The sequence below is a fragment of the Mus pahari genome, chromosome 14 (assembly GCF_900095145.1).
Source record: "Mus pahari chromosome 14, PAHARI_EIJ_v1.1, whole genome shotgun sequence".
Classification (NCBI taxonomy): Eukaryota; Metazoa; Chordata; class Mammalia; order Rodentia; family Muridae; genus Mus; species Mus pahari.
Window position 1 is genome coordinate 55,738,969 of NC_034603.1, and position 10,140 is coordinate 55,749,108.

General features: G+C 50.9%; 1 protein-coding gene across 1 annotated transcript in view; it reads left to right on the plus strand.

Moving 5' to 3' along the window:
* Positions 1–287: 287 nt before the first annotated feature.
* The window catches only part of Cuedc1 (CUE domain containing 1), a 93,774-nt gene continuing 83,921 nt past the window's right edge, over positions 288–10,140 (plus strand). The window contains exon 1 of the mRNA XM_021212817.2: positions 288–355. The gene's annotated coding sequence lies outside the window, so the exon portion shown is untranslated. The remainder of the gene's footprint in view (positions 356–10,140) is intronic.

Below are 10,140 nucleotides of genomic sequence, written 5' to 3' on the forward strand. Positions count from 1 at the left end.
CCCTTGCCCCTTATCCCGCGCAACCGCATTGGCCTCGGGATCCCTATTCCTGCTTCCAGCCCTGGGGAGAGGGTCTGGGGGTGTCGCAGCCTGAGCCCCGCCGCGCGCGCAGTCCCGCTCCTCCCCGCGCGGCCCCACTTGTGGCCCCGCCGGCAGCTTCGCAGGGACAGCTGCATTTCTCGCCGCCCGCCGCTAGGAAGCCGGCCTCCCCTCGCTTTCTCCGCCTCCCGGCGCCCAGCCGCGCCGCCGCGCTACCGAGCCGGGCCGCCGCCGCCGCCGCCGCCGCGGGACCGCGCCCCTCCCCCGCCGCCCGGCCCCAGCGGCCCCGCGGGAGCGGACGCGCGTGCGGTACTCGGTAAGACCCCGATTCGCTCTCGCCGCCCCTAGCGCGAGCTCGCGGGCGCCGCGCTCCACCCCGGCCCGGTGGCCCCACCTTCCCCGGGAGCATCGCCGAGGCGCGGCCGCGAGGGCCGGGCCGTCGCGAGTTTGAGTCCTCGCGCGGTGGCCACGGCTGCCCGGGAGCCCGCGGCAGGTCCCCGGCCGCCCTCCCTCCACCGCTGCCCGCCTCGTCCCTGATCCTGGGCACAGGGAGCGTACGGAGGAGTCGGGGGCCGCGATCCGAGGGGTGGTCGCCGGCCAGCCGGCGCCGCGAGGAAGGGACGCGAGGCCTTGGGGGAGCCTGCTCGTCCCGGGTCTCTGCTCCCCGGTTCCCCGCTTTGTATGGACACCCTCCCGGCTTCGCCCCGGCTTGGGGGCGCAGCTTGAATGGCGATGGCGAGGCGGGGGCCTGGGCTGGGAGCTGAGCTCCTTTTAGGGGGAGGGGAGAATCGTTTCCTGCTCCCGCCGTGGTCACCGGTCGTTCAGCCTTTTCTGGTCCCACCCGGTCCCCTGGGAGCTGCGTCTCTCCGCGACCCGGCTGGAGAAAGTTCAGAATGCGCTGTCCCCGCCCCTGCTCCCCCCGCCCCTCGGACTCTAAGTGCCTGGGGCGCTGAGCTCCAGGGGGCCGGGTCTTGCCTTTCTTTATTCCTTCAGCGCTCTTGGGTTTCTCTCTGAATGGTTGGTGGCTTGCCACCACAGCATGGGCTTGTCCGTTTTCTTCCCGTAATAAAAAGTTTTAGCTTCAAGAAATTCATACTGCTATTAAATTCCTGGAGAGGGTGTTTTAAGGAAGAGAGATTTTAGATTTCCTTTATTTGTTTGTTTATTTACTTATTGTAAGAATAGAGGGTGGGGTGGATAATTGGGAAGATAGTGATGAAACACCCTAGAGGTGATGTCGGATAGAAGACCATGTGCCTTGATCTCCACCTGGTCCTCAGGTAGGCTAAAACCCAGGAAATACATCTTGCAACACCCTGAGAGCCACCTGGCCCAGGAGTGGGGGTCCTGGAGTTGCTCTGGTCCTTCCAGCCCTGATGTTCTTTACAGACTGATGGAGTTAACTATGCTGTTTGAAGGCAGTGTGTGATAGATACTAGGAATCTCCTTATAGATGTGTCATCTCATTATGAAGTTTGGCCCCTGCTGGATCGAACGTGAAGTGGGACCTCCGTTTGAATGGAGGGTGGTACCTTTGTACAGCTTGGTTTGGGCCACCAGAGGTTCATTCAGAAAGTTGGATTGGAAATTGCCCGTCCACCCTCTCTTGCTGGATGACGGAGCAGGAGACAAGGAAACAACTGGGTACAGTCTTGAAAAGCAGAGGCTCTGGGCAGTTAGGGTAGCTCAGGGTTGGCGCGAGATGGAGAAGACCAAGTCTCAGAGTTAGACCAAGGGCCTCTGGGATCTGGTGAAAGCTATACCCTAACCACACTTCTCCAACACGCACAGGTGTTGGAGCAATTCCTGTGCACTGCCAGGGGGCATAATATGCCCCCTTGGAGCTAGGGTTTCTAATTAAGACCCCTGTGTTAAGAGTTTTCTGTCTAATTCAGGCCTTTTGGAGCAGATTCCAACTTTGTGGCTAGTTAGTAAATAATCCCAGGGGGCCCAAAGTAGAAATGTTGTGAGGTTCTTTCTCATGCCACTTTGAACTTGTGGTCATGGAGACCTGGAAGCTCTGGCCCAGCTCCCAGCTCCCTCCAGTTAGCTAGAGGACAGGGGCAATTGAGGTGGCCATTCTCCCAGGACTAAGTTTGCTGTCTGTGTGGTGGGGAGGCCCTAGGCACTGTGTTAGGGCCACAGGGCCAGTGAATGAGGGGGGGGGGAACAAAAGGACAAGTGTGGGTGAGTATAGGAGATGTTTTAGGGACACGAGGGGCCTTGTGGGGAGCATTCGTAAGTGTGGAAGAAGGGTTTTCCTGGGGAGCCCTGGAGCAGACTTTCCCAAGAAAACGGTCTGGGTTGTAGTTCTTTCCATTTCTCGAGACTTCAGAACACAAGTGGAGGGCAGACAAGCCTCTGGGGCTCTTTGCCTGTACAGTTCCAAAGATGGTGGTTCTGCTATTCTTACCCATAATGCTCTGGATGCTGGGCTGTGCAGGTGTCTGCTTGGGATGTGGAGGAGCCCAGGGTCTTCCATGTCAGACTTATCTGCCTCAGTCCTGAGACGTCTTCCTTAGGCTCACGCCACCTCTGGTGGACCAGAGCACCTGAAAGTCCTTTTAATGAGGCCACTGATACTGTCTTTAAAGCCAGTCACAAAGAGTAAATGCAGAAACAAGGCTTGGAAGTGGACCTCCCGTCTCATACAATGCAACAATGGCGGTCTCGGTTTGAGTGTGGTAAGAAGTTCTGACGACAGGGATCTAACCTGCAGCCCGCCACACCCCGTGCCATCCAGCGCATGGGGAGATCTCTCTAGCCAGTGAGTATGGGGCTTGGTGTGCAGAACCATCCATTGTTTCCTTCAGAGTTCCCTAAAGTCACCCTGCTGTTACTAAGCAACAGAGCTGAGAATTTCCCAGAGCCTTGGGCCCATCTCTGACCAGGCAAGGTGAGCTGGAGCAGGAGGTGCCTGGGGTTTGCTGGCTCCTGCATCATGACAAGTAACAGTTAGGTCTGAGGACCCCAAATGACAGTGGTCTAGCGGTCCTTGATATGGGAGTTGGAAGATGTCTTGGTGGCATGCAAGGCTCTTGTGGCAGGGCTCACCTTCCCTTGTGGCCGGGACTTACCTTTCTGCTGAAGCTCCCTCTGGCTGTCAGATATTGGTGGGTAGACTCAAGATGTGCGAGTTGCCTTGTCTGCTCTGCTGTCGGATCCTCTCCGCTTCCAACCACCCATGTAATAAAGCTGCTAGAGTTCTCATTTTCAGAAGAGGTCTCGAGGCCAGGATGCAGTTCAGTTGGTTGAGTGTCAGTGTGCTTTCCTAGCACACACAGAACCCAACGTTCAATCCTCAGCATCCTATAAACTGGGTATGGTGGCATAAGCTTGTCATTCAAGCCCTGGGGACGTGGAGGCTAAAGGATCAGAAGTTCAAGGTCATCCTTGGCTACATAGAGAGCTTGAGACCAGGGTTATGTTAGACCCTGTCTCAAAAAAAGGAAAGAATAAAAATAAAACTATTCATAAATATAGCTAGGAGGTGGTGGTGGCACATGCCTTTAATCCCAGCACTCAGGAGGCAGAAGCAGGTGGATCTTCAGGTTCAAGGGCATCCTGGTCTACAGAGTGAGTTTCAGGGCTACACAAAGAAGTCCTGTTTTGAAAACACCAAACCAAACCAAACCAAACCAAACCAAACCAAACCAAACCAAACCACAAACCCCCAAACTAAAGCAATCCATAAACCCATTCATAAACAATATATAGCCCTGCTTTTCTATCGCGGGGTTGTCAAGGATCTTCAAGGAGTTCTTGCCTGGAAACAGATGTCTAACCTGCACTTCAGGAAGCAATCGAGCCTTTTTTTTTTTTTTTTTTTTTTGATTTTTCGAGACAGGGTTTCTCTGTGTAACTCTGGCTGTCTTGGAACTCACTTTGTAGACCAGGCTGGCCTCGAACTCAGAAATCCACCTGCCTCTGCCTCCCGAGTGCTGGGATTAAAGGCGTGCGCCACCACCGCCCGGCCAATCGAGCCATTTTTATGCCCATTTCTACTAAGAGATCTTCATGGTTTGGGTCGGTCTTGTGGTGCTGGATATTGGATTCAGAGCTCTGCCCATGCTAACTAAGCACATGCTCTACCACCGAGTTCCACCCCTAGCACCATGGCTTACAGGATTCCCAGAACATACTTAGACATCCCCGCGGGGCTCTCGATCTGACTCTGAAGCTTTCTAAGTGCTTCCGCATCTCATTCTTAGAAGGTGTCGGAGGATGTCTCACGTTTGTGCCAGACAGAATGAGTTCCTTTGATAGTTGCTGTTATTTCTGCATGTGGGCTCGAGAGCTCCGAAACTTGGTGCTGAGAAAATAATCTTTGGCTAAAACTGTAGCGGCTGGGACAGATGTGGTGTTAGGGGGAGGGGACGGTAAGTGGAGGTGTACAGTTGCTGAGACGTCAGGGTGAGATAGGAAGCGTGAAATGACTCAGTAGGGTTGAATGGCTTTTCTTTCACTGTTAGTGTTGGTCCTGAGGGACAAGGCACCCAGTGAGGGTGTGGCAGGGTAGGCAAGTGAAGAGTGTATGGAGTGCCTAATAAAGGGCTTCCTATAAAGGAAGAAGCATGGGGACTGGGATATGGTATAGTGGATAAAGGTACACACACACACACACACACACACACACACACACACACACACACAAACAGGAGTAAAAACATAATCTCACTCCACCAAGGAGCCAATCCTTCCCATGGTCAGATGTGCCTTTTTTGTTTGTTTGAGACAGTCTCACTCTATAGCCCTCGGTGGCCTGGAATTTGTTATGTAGACTAGGCTGGCATCAAACTCAGATATCCACCTGCTTCAGCTTGATGTGGTGTGTGTGTGTCTGTGTGTGTGTGTGTGTCCAGTTTTAAAGAAAATTGTTAAAGATTCATTCATTGTATGTGTCTGAGTGTTTTAGCTGCATGGACACCACTGCGCCCCATGTGGGTGCTGGGAATGGAAATTAGGTCCTCCACAAGAGCAACAATTGTTCTTAACTACTGAGCCATCCCTTCAGCCCATCCTATGTGTTCTTAATTCTCTGGCTGGAAAGATGGCTCAGTGGTTAGGAGTACTAGCTTTCTCATGAAACCCGGTGAGGCGACATTCATTTCTCAGGTGAGGAAACAGAGACCTAAGAGGCGGCAAGAGGCTAAATAACATGCCTGGGGTCGTGTGTCTCAACGTGGCAGAGTTGGGGTAGGTGGGGGTAAGGCCACTGTGCTGTACTCAAAGTCTGCCGTTGCAGGGGTTAGTCATTGGAATAGGTGTGGTAGGTTCTGCTTACAGCTGCTGGCCAGGTGAGCACAAAGCTCACCAAGGTGGCCCTGTCCTCAAGAGGCCTGCAGTCCAGGAGCAGGATAAGCGTGTTAGTCTAGCGTTTCAGTCACCCTGGGCAAGAGCTGTGAGGAGATGAAACACTGGGGCCAGGGATGTAGCTCAGCGGGGATGGGGGGCGACTGCTGATGTGAAGTCCGGAGACCCCATGCCCAGCCCCTATAAAAAAGAAAACAAGGTGAAACACCGCAGAAGGGGATAATTGCCAGTCAGAAGAACTAGAGCAGACAAGACTTGTTGGGGGAGGGGGCTTTTGCGTGGAGTCCAGGTAAGCCGCAGTTGTCTTCCAGGCACTGGATCTGGTCCCAGCACGTTCCTGCTCTGAGATGCTAGTACAGCCCTGTGGCTGGTCTGTGGCATGTGAGACATATTAGGTGGGTTTTGTTTGTTTTTGTTTTTGTTTTTGTTTTTGATCCTGTAAAGTCTTTGCCAGGTGAGGCAGGAACCCCGTAGTGTGGCCAACTTCCTAGATACATGGATACATTGGGGTTGCTTTTTGTCTTTGTGGGTTTTGTTTTACTTCTTATTTTTGGTTGTTATTTATTTTATTTATGAGTACACTGTCACTGTCTTCAGACACACCTAAAGAAGGCATCGGATCCCATTACAGATGGTTGTGAGCCACCACGTGGTTGCTGGGAATTGAACTCAGGACCTCTGGAAGTGTAGTCGGTGTTCTTAACGGTGAGCCATCCTTTTAGCCCTTTTGTTGTTATTTTTGAGACAGTGTCTCATTTTAGCCCAGGCTGACCTGAAATTTACTATATAGGCCTGGACTGGCCTTGAAGTCATTCACCCTTCCTAGCTTCACCTCCCAAGTGTTGGTATTATAGGGGAAGCTACTGTGCCAAAAGTTTGAATTTGTTTTTTTGAGACATAGTCTCACTTTGTACACTAAGCTGGCCTGGAACTTACTCTGTAGCCTAGGCTGGGCCTCAAACTCCTTTTGCCTCTTTCCTGCCCAAAAGTGTTGGGATTATAGACATTAGCCTCCATGCCTGACTGCTTTTTGTGTTTCGTCTTTTTTTTTTTTTTTTTTTTAAGATTTATTTATTTATTATATGTAAGTATATTGTAGCTGTCTTCAGACACTCCAGAAGTGGGAGTCAGATCTTGTTAGGGATGGTTATGAGCCACCATGTAGTTGCTGGGATTTGAACTCTGGACCTTCAGAAGAGCAGTCGGGTGCTCTTACCCACTGAGCCATCTCATCAGCCCCCGTGTTTCGTCTTTTTAATGATTAATTTTATTTATGTCTATGGATGTTTTGCCTACATGTATGTTGGTCCACCACATTCATGCCTGCTGACTGCAGAGGCCAAAGGAGGGCCTTCTGGTCCTTGGAACTGGAGTTACAGATGGTTATTAGCCACCATGTGGGTGCTGGAAATCAATCTGGAAGAGCTGCCAGTTCTTTGGGGCTGTTTCCCCAGGCTGGTTTTTGTGGTCTTCAATAGCTAAGCAACAGCCACTTCTCATAAAGCCTTCATCGAACACACTGAAGAGGCAAACGTCTTACAAGCTTTGATGCTAGGAACACAGCTGTTCGCTAGACAGAGGACCAGAGGTGAATGAATTTAAATTGCAGGGAGGAGGGGGATGTGAAGAAGACAGAGGGAGTATGTTCCAGATAAGCTGTAATGAGCAAGAAAAGTGACTCACTGGAGCAGAGGGGGAGGCCCCTACCCCCACCTCCGAAGGGCTTAGGAAATAGAAACAAGATTCATTTATCTCTGTGGTTTAGGAAGTTCATCTGCAGACAGGAAGATGAAGTGGAGGTCCCTAGAGGTCCATGTCCGCTCAGTGATAGAAGGATGGAAGCTGGAATTTTTGAGGTAGAAGGTGGCTCAAATCTGGCTTAACCTCTCCTTGTGCTGTGGCGTCGTTGAAGAAAACTGAGTGATAGAGGGCAGTCTGTCCATGAATTTAGAGTCCAGACATAAATCCTACCTGCTCAGCAACTGGAACTTATGCCTTGCCTGGGTCCCTGCGACAGGCGTGCTCTCTGGGAGTGACCTGCAGCCACATAGGATGGAGTCCAAGCCTTGGGAAAAGCGGCAAGGATGCCGGAAGTAACGGGGCACTTGTCAGTAACTGGCTGCAGAATCATCCGCTCTATTCAAAAGACAATGTCACTTGAGGCTTCTGAGTTATTGACTTCACTGTTTAGTCAACTTCCTGAGCTCTGCACAGGGCCAGGGGCCCTCGGTAAACCCTGTAGAAGGAATGAGAAAACAGTAGTTAATCCAAGTTAATTTGCTGTGACCATTTACTTATTGGGCCTATGGTACAATCATTTCATGATTACTCCCACTGGCAGAACAGGATCCAGGATCGTGATAGGATGAGAGGCAAGGGCAAGGTTAACAGAGCCCATCTGGAGAGCCTTCTCAAAACACGTAATTCTTCCAAAGATCATCAAGGGCAGGCATGTTCACTTACTATGGCTTTTTCTCACCCCCCCCCCGCCAACCTCTGCCTCAGACATAAAAGGCTTCAACGATTAGGGAAGACCTGCTTATGACAATCTCAGCACATTTAACAAGATAGCTACAGAAGTCTCAGAAGAAAACAGGCTTGCTCTCAAAGGGGACTTGATTAAGAACAAATCAGACTGGGCCCAGTGGCACACGCCTTTCATCCCAACACTTGGGAGGTGAAGGCAGAGGCAGATGGATTTCTGTGAGTTTGAGGCCAGCCTGATCTACATAGCGAGTTCCAGGACAGTCAGAGCTCAGTTAATCAAGGAGACATGGTGGTGTGTGTCTTTAATCCTTGTTGGGCCGCATAACCACCAATAACTACAACTCCAGGGGGATCTGATGCCTTTGAGCTCGATGGGCATCTGTACTTATGTGCACGCACACATGCGAGCACGCATGTGCACACACACACACACACACACACCAATTTAAATACGTTTTTAGCAGCAGGGCTGGAGAGATGGCTCAGCGGCTAAGAGCTTTTTGCCTTTTCCAAAGCTGGATTTGGAACTTGCTTAGGCAAAGACGCTTTGTGGTTGAGTAGGGGACCCAGGCACAGGAAATGATTTCATTGCTTTGGGTCGGAGATTGGTTTCAGTTCCAGGCTGTACCAGGAGCTGAGTGCTGTGAGTGTCAAGGCGAGGCCCACTGGGAGGGAATTCCCCTGTTGTCTGTGTACAGAAGTGACAAGGTGGGTGGACAGGGTCTTCCTGGGCTTCCTGGGCTGAGCAGGAGGAAGAGGTGAATCTGAGATGGAGCCAGAAAGCAGCAATGAGTGACTGGAAGCTGGGCTGGCACAACTGGTGTGGGGGTTAAGCGGGCCTATGAAGATACATGTGCAGGTCAGAAGCCCATGTTCTAAGGCCTAAAGCCACAGGCTTAGGCCGTAGGGAAATCTTACCAATCTTACCCACAAATGACCTGGGTGAGGTAGCGTCCCCACAAGCAGGCAGAGAAAGCAAGCTCAGCATGGTAGAAGGTCAATTACACCTTGTGCTGGCATCCTTAAGACAGCCTTACATCTCTACAGAGATGACCCAGCAGCCAAGAGTATGTTCTTCCAGAGAACCTGATTCCCAACTCCTGTGTCAGATGGCTCGCAAGCACCTGTAACTGTAGCTCCAGGGAAATCTGATTCACTCTTCTAGCCTCTGAGGACACATATGTGGCATGCTGCTGTCACACACAGCCCTGACTCTCTCTCTCTCTCTCTCTCTCTCTCTCTCTCTCACACACACACACACACACACACACACAGAGGGGTTTTTCAGATTATTTATTTTATATGTATGATTGTTTGCCTGATGGATATGTGTGTACCATATATTCTCAATGCCCTTGGAGATAAGAGGACATTAGATCCCCTCAAACTAGAGTCAGTTTTGAGCGGCTGTGTAGGAGCTGGGAACCAATCCTGGGTCCTCTGTAAGAGCAGCAAGTGCTCTTTAACTGCCGAGCCATCTCTCCGACCCCTACAAATGCTTTTTTAAAAAATAATTTTTAAAGATTTATTTTATTTGTAAGTATGTGTGCACATACAATGGTGTGTGTGCCTGTGCACCATATGTGTGCAGGGGTCCTTGGAGGAGAAAAGCAACTCCCTTGGAGTTGGATAAGAACTGCTTCTGAGCCACCAGGAGTCCTCTGGAAGAACAGTCCATGCTGCTAACCTCTGCTCCGCCTCTCTAAGCTTTGAATTTAAAAAAAGGGGGGGGGGAACCACCCCTTCCATGGCACACACATACCTGTAGTCCTAAGTCTCAGGAGGTTAATTAGTCTGACGCCTATAGTAAATTCGTCATGAATAAATATAACTAACCTCTGATGGGGAATTCTTTCTTGCGTTTGACTCTCTTTATAATAAAAGGCAAACACGCATCGAAGGAGTAATCATTGCAGACTTGCAGACCTTTGCATGCTGCAGATCCTCTGAGACCTCAAGCTGTCAATTTTCCCAAAACAATTTAGGGCCAGTCTGATGGTTTCACCGAGACCATCATTACCCTAGGAAGTCGGAGGTTTTCCTCCTGCCTGGTTCTGGGCAAGGCATACGTAGATGTTTTTGTCCAGCTTAGTGAGTTATAATAACACCCTGTATTTGATTTTTCACTTCCTTTCTCAAGACAAGGTTTCTCTGTATAGCCCTGGCTGTCCTGGAACTTGTTCCGTAGATCAGGCTGGCCTCAAACTCAGAGGCCTACCTGCCTCTGCCTCCTGAGTGCTGGGATTAAAGTCTTGAGCTGCCATCCTTTTCTTTCCTCCTCCTCCTCCTCCTCCTCCTCCT